This window comes from Trachinotus anak, unplaced genomic scaffold, assembly GCF_046630095.1.
Source record: "Trachinotus anak isolate AG129_WGS33_773 ecotype Australia unplaced genomic scaffold, CSIRO_AGI_Tana_v1 ptg000021l, whole genome shotgun sequence".
Lineage (NCBI taxonomy): Eukaryota > Metazoa > Chordata > Actinopteri > Carangiformes > Carangidae > Trachinotus > Trachinotus anak.
In genome coordinates, this window is record NW_027273872.1 from 11,279,410 (window position 1) to 11,285,586 (window position 6,177).

General features: G+C 41.4%; 1 long non-coding RNA gene across 1 annotated transcript; it reads left to right on the forward strand.

Annotated features, from left to right (window-relative positions):
• The first annotated feature begins 3,520 nt into the window (after positions 1-3,520).
• LOC139605882 (uncharacterized) lies at positions 3,521-5,225 on the forward strand. The gene is made up of 2 exons (XR_011684493.1): positions 3,521-4,195; positions 4,415-5,225. It is a non-coding gene; the product is annotated as an uncharacterized lncRNA (long non-coding RNA).
• Positions 5,226-6,177: the final 952 nt, after the last annotated feature.

A 6,177-nucleotide genomic window follows, 5' to 3' on the forward strand; every position in this document is an offset into this window, starting at 1 on the left:
AGTTTCTGGTCAAAAGGAACAATAACAGTGAGTTATACATAAACACAAAATAAGCAAAAATATAATAATACAGTCACATATCTTGTTGTCCCATAACCATTCAAGATAAATCCCTGTACAGCTGCTTTATGTTAAGACAAAAAAAAAGGCAATTGGAAAGTTTGGATTATTTTACTAAAGGAAGAAAAGGGCTTCATAGATAAACATTTCTGTATTGTGCAGTGTGAGGTATTGAAAATGTATCATCTTGGTACCGAATAAGAACAACACCCGTAGCTACCAAGCTGTACGAAAAAGACCTGGCTAAAATTCGTGTCAATTAGCTGAGATCAAAATTTCTTGCAGCTTTGGGGAAAAAAAGTTCTCAAGTGTACAAAAAAAGTTCCTGTTCTTACTGACAAACCAAGGACAAGAGAAATTGTTCTGTTCATAAGAGGGAAGACATTCACATCAAGTTGTTTTTGAAAAAAGAAAACTGATTTTTTTTTTTGATGGAATGTAACATTTTTCTACAGTGTGTCTGGTACATGTACAAGTGGAGCGTTAACCCTCATACATATGCATGTGTACGTAGGTAGTATGAAACACAATGCATAGAAGTTATGAAGACCCACACACATACATACATGCTGAGTACATACAAACATATGCATGACGGCGCATTAGCATGCAGTTCGCAGCGGTGCGCCCAAAGAGCCACTCAGACGTGTCAATCTCCCCTTCGAGCCTTTCAAGCCACTTCAATTTCGTCTGATCTCAAAGATTTATGAATTTGGAAGTCAGCAGATAACACATCCCCTCATATCACCGTTAAGCCTGTCACAGCGCAGTGTTGGAGGGGAGAGGGGGGATGTTTTCCTCCCTTCATGAGCGTGGATAAGCACGGCGGCTGGAGGACGGGGGCTGCCAGCCAATCAGACACTGTTGTTGCCACCGACTCTCTGGCTCAAGGCCGCAGATTCTTTCAGCCTCTCAACAGCCTTTTCCCCAAAGTGTCCACCTGACACTCCAGAAAAAAAATATATATCAGTATGTCTGCTGGAGAGATGTGAGCTCACAGATTGGAGTGAAAGTGAAAAACATAAATTTTATGGTTTAAACAAAGGCCATCCAATCTGGCCCGGCTGACATTTTGCTGGGGCAGCTCGGCAAAAGGACAAACAGAGATCAGAGGCTGATATCAGATCCACAGAGGGAACTTTACAGAGGGAGTTCAGGGGAATACAACATTTGAATTTCAGTGAACACGCAAACACAGCTTTATTTATTCACTTTATGGATGTATGCAGAGTTGGCCAAAGGCGTAAGCAAAATATGCACCCAGTCAGGGCCCCATACACACCAGAAAGGCTCCTGCAATTACATTCATATTATTTTTGTTGAAAACAATAAATAAGTAAATGGACGATGCATTTCCATGCTAATGCATTTAGTGCTTCAAATATTATTAGTCTTAATAATCTCTTACTGACATGTAAAACCATAAAGTGTCTTTGAGCTGCATTTCTCATGTTATGCTGGAGTTTAAAGGTGCCATATTTTACACAACTCTTGTTGTCTTCCAACTGTCTGAGACAAACTTTCGTGTTGAAAGTCTGTAAATAACTGCGAGTCGAGCTGTCAGTCAGTCAGTCAGTCAGTCAAACAGAAGCTCCATCCTGACAGATGTTTGAATCCTTCACCTGCTGCACCTCTCAAACTGCCCACGTCAGCGTCTCTCTCCAGAGGTGACAGTTCAGTCCTTTGTCAAAGACCTTCAGCTCAGAGCAGAGACTTTAGCTGAACATCCAGCTGTTCGAGCCCCGTTGACAGACTTGTCTGATCTGAGGCCTCGTTCCTGCCTGAGGACTGACACCAAACTTCCTCTGCGGCGAGAAGAAACACTTCAACAAGAGACTCACAGTGTACCAGCTCAAAGCAGCCTCAACTTTTCTCAGCACTCACAAAGATGAAATATGGTACAACAACAGAAAGTTGTTACCTGAAGGAGTTTTTTGCTCCCTGGTCAGATTTCAGCTTGATGACTTCAAGCACATTTACTTTTCCTCTTACCCCACTCATATATCTTGTAATATTTCATCTTTCCCCAGGTGACAACTTGGGAAGTGTGGTTTCCACGCACACAAATAACTAAACAAAAGTGTATTTCCAGAGCGTGAACAAGAACAGTGTCTGCAGCTGTTGTGATACATCATGCAAAAACGTTTGTTGTTGTGGTGGTGAATTAACATTGTCTACACACACAGAAAAGTGGCAGAGTGAAATTCATTTGCAAGTCCTCACAAAATGTATTGGAAGCTTTGTGATGTAGTTGACTACTAAGGTTAGCTGGAAATCTACTGTAGCTGGCAAGCTAACTATAGGCATAACTAGGTGGTAACACGCTAGTTATAGAATAACTAGAATATGATAATTAATGAATGTAATCTGGCGACAGTTGAACTACGTCCTTAACTTCACACACTGACCACACTCGGCCCTAGTACATGGCTTGTTTGTACTGTGTAAATTCATGTCGATGTTCAAAGAAAATGCATTAATGTATCTAAAAGATATTGTGCACTTTGTTCCAAATATATCTTCTTATGGAAACACTTCAAATAAAACACTAGTAAATGTAAAATATGGGACCGTCAAATGTAAATATTGGCCACTTGAGGGCAACGGAACAAGCTTAGACTGTAAACACAAGTGATATCTCCTCTACCATGTATCAAACTCAGTTGTGATTGACAGCTACCAAGTGAGATCATCATAGTATTATACACAACCTGGTATTTATCATATATCCATCACTTAGCCTGTCAAGCATGATAGAACAACCCTGAAAAGCTTCTAGCCTTTACTAAAAAGTCCTGTCACTTTTGTTTATTACGGGTCCAACTGTTAACAGCAGTCACTGTCCTTGTGGAGCCATTAATGCTGGAGTGTTAACTGCTAATGTTAACTAAACATTTGCTGTTGCTCCAAATAAAAAGGCATTTGATTGTCAAAACACCAGGCAGCCATTATTGTGAAGCAGCTACAGAAAAAAAAAAATGTATTTGTTATTAGCTTTGGTATTGGGCTCTTTTTGAATGTGATGACAGGGAGGAATGCTAGAAGAGGAAACAGACACAGTGAAGCTGTTTTATAGTTTTATGGGAGCAGGAGAGCAGATCTCACTCAGCACAGACATCCCAAGAGACTGTGGCTATTTAATGCCTTGCTATGCTCAGTCCCATCCTTCACTAAAATATTTCCATTTATTAAACAGTTAAAGCTCAGCAATAAAATGCCGGTAACTGTACTGCCAGGAGTGACTCTGGTTTTATCCCACATCAGCAAATCTCAGCACCATAACGTGTTTGATCTCATATCAGACTACTACACTGAGTGAGTTTAATGAAGGCAGAGTGGGTGGGAGAAGGACAGTGCAACCAGAATGGTTCCACATAAGCAAAAAATGAGTTACCTGAAATATGGTGCTACGTGGGGTGGCAAGTGGGGCTATGGCCACCCTCTGGCTCCACCACAGTTGCCTTTAAGGTGGTATGGTGAATTTGTTGAAGAAAGCGCAACATGACCATGTCAATATAGTGGAGCATCCACTTTATGAATCTAATCTAATCTAATCTAATCCCCTTTTTAGCTCTGGTTTGGTCAGTTCCTGAGAAAAATATCTGGCTCTTTAGCTGCTAGATGTTCCACGTTCTGCAGCAGCTAGTCTCTAGACTGTGTGTGTCTGCTGCCTGGTGCTGTGCAGTGGGGTCATCATAGCTGGTGTGAGGAAAACAACGCTACAGCAGCGGTGAGAGTGAACCAAAACCGCAATAACTTAAGAAAAGCAAGAAAACCTTCTTCGATAATTCACACCCAGTCACTTTCGTGTGACCTTTAACTTTATTAAAGATCAAAGTCATCTAATTATCCATCGATATGTTGGATAATCCAAACGTGATCTGTTCAGACTGCACAGCACCCGGCCACCGAAAAAGCTTGACTGTGTTGTTGTGCTTTTTCACCAAGGCCCATCAGGCACTGCTGTGAAACTACAACATGCTCCCGGTTTACCTGATCAAAAAAACAAGGTTTTCTCTTCATTGTTGACACACTCAATATACCAACCGCTGTCTGATAGTGAATGAGAAGTGCAAGGAGGACTGGAGTGAAGTGAGGAAAACAGAGACTGTCAGAGCCTCTGTGCTGCGTACAGGTAACACCGAGCGTGCAAGTTTATCCTCGCTACTCTGACTGATGTTCGACAGAAAGACACTCCGCTGTACAATGGCTGTTGACAAAGCAGCTGTTTGACCAGCCTCTGTTTTGACAGCACTCGCTGCTTTCAAAGAAGAGCAGTTTCTCTTTTTTCTCTTTTTGTGGGGAGGTAGATCTGTTTCTGCAGTGTCCTTCACCTTGTCTCATCTTCCCCCAGGTTTTCCTTTGATTCCTGCAGCAGCGAGTCTTTGGATTACAGCTCCTCGACACGTCCATTGCCCTGAGCGAGCATCCTGTTGTCTACTGTACCTCTGCAGCTTGGAGAAACAGGCAGGTCCAGCCTGACCGTAGCATTAAATATATATAACCTGAGAGGTTCAAGGGGAGTTCAGGCCAAGACAAGCCTGTTCAAACATTTCCACATTGAAAAATATATGATTGTTTACCTAAAGAAAAGTTATTACTGCTCATTGTATCGCTCCGAGTTAAAAAAGGGCGCTGAGTTATCACAACATGCTTTTCACCTCCATTTCTTCAGGGAGACTGTCGGAGCACTTTCGCTTTTGCTCTGTCAGCTGACCAGAAACCAGCGGCTGATACCTGCGGTGTTAACTTGCACAAAATAATTTGACTGTGGGCAAATCTTTCAGTTGTGTATGCTTAGCTTTGGATGTGTCATACATCTTTAAGGAGGTAAGACTATATATTAGAAACCTCTCAGTACAATATGATAAATTTCATTCCATTCGTAAGGGTTGTATTTTTTTTTTCACCTTCCCCAAAGTAAAATCAGAAGACTTAAGTGTTTGAGGTAAATAAAACAGTGTGTTCGTCTGCTCTCATATAAACTGCTAATGTTAACATGTGTGGTATACTAACTACTTTTTTAACCCTGCTATGTAACCAGGCACCATAGTTTGTCCGGGACTGCCCTGGTTTCAAGCTGGGTGTCCCGGGCCCTGACAAATAACTGTAAAACTCTAAAATATTCCTGTTTTCACCGCAATTAAAATAATTATAATATTCAACGTGTTTTTCGTGTTTATACAGACTTTTAGCATGTTCTGCGCCAATCCTTATTACCTAACCAATTCACCACCACATCTGAATTCAACACTGATTGGTCTGTATGTGTGTCAGTCAATCAGTGTGTCATTGCCAATGGTAGCTCTTTCTGACAGAACCCAACAGTATGCTAATGTTAGCTGTCATGCTGAACAGACAGTCATTAAGGTACCAACAAAAAATTCTGTGTGCATGGTGTCCGGGGGGTTGAAAGGTGCACTTGGTAGGCTTTATGTCATTTGCATTAACACAGACAAAATGATCAGAAAAAAAAAAAATCAAAAGGACAAAAATGTCCCTAAGGACGCACAAAGGTTAAAACATTATATTATATATTCCTTACAGTCCTGTGCAATAATAGTGGGGCTAACTACCTCTTCCTTGCAATACAGGTTGCTTCTCCTTTATTTCCATGTCTTCTACATGGATCATCAACAGGTGCTGTTAGGATGCAGAACTTGACAGGTGTAGCACCAGTAACTAATGGGAGTTCAGGAGCTGCCTACATCATGTCATTCAGACCATCATTATGAGCAGCTGAGCAGTGGGAAAAAACAGGGTCACGTTAGCGTCCTAGTTGTAATCCTGAGATGGATCCCGATTTCAAAACTTTAAATAAGGACACACACTAATTCAGATGATTAAAAAAGGAGCAATGCACAGAGTGTTAGGAACTGGTTTCACTTCTTGGCAAATCACTAAATATGTAACAACAATAGTAGGCTTCAAAAGGTGTGACTAAAAGGCCAGCAATGATAACATGTGAACAATCCCAAGTTGGAATAATGGTAGGTGTACCTGTTACTCCCATTCTCTGTAACTGTGAAACTGCAGCAGCCTTAGCAACAGTCCAAGTTCAAGAGCGTGATACAGAGGCAGACAGGGGCTGTGACTGATATCATCCACTACACACTA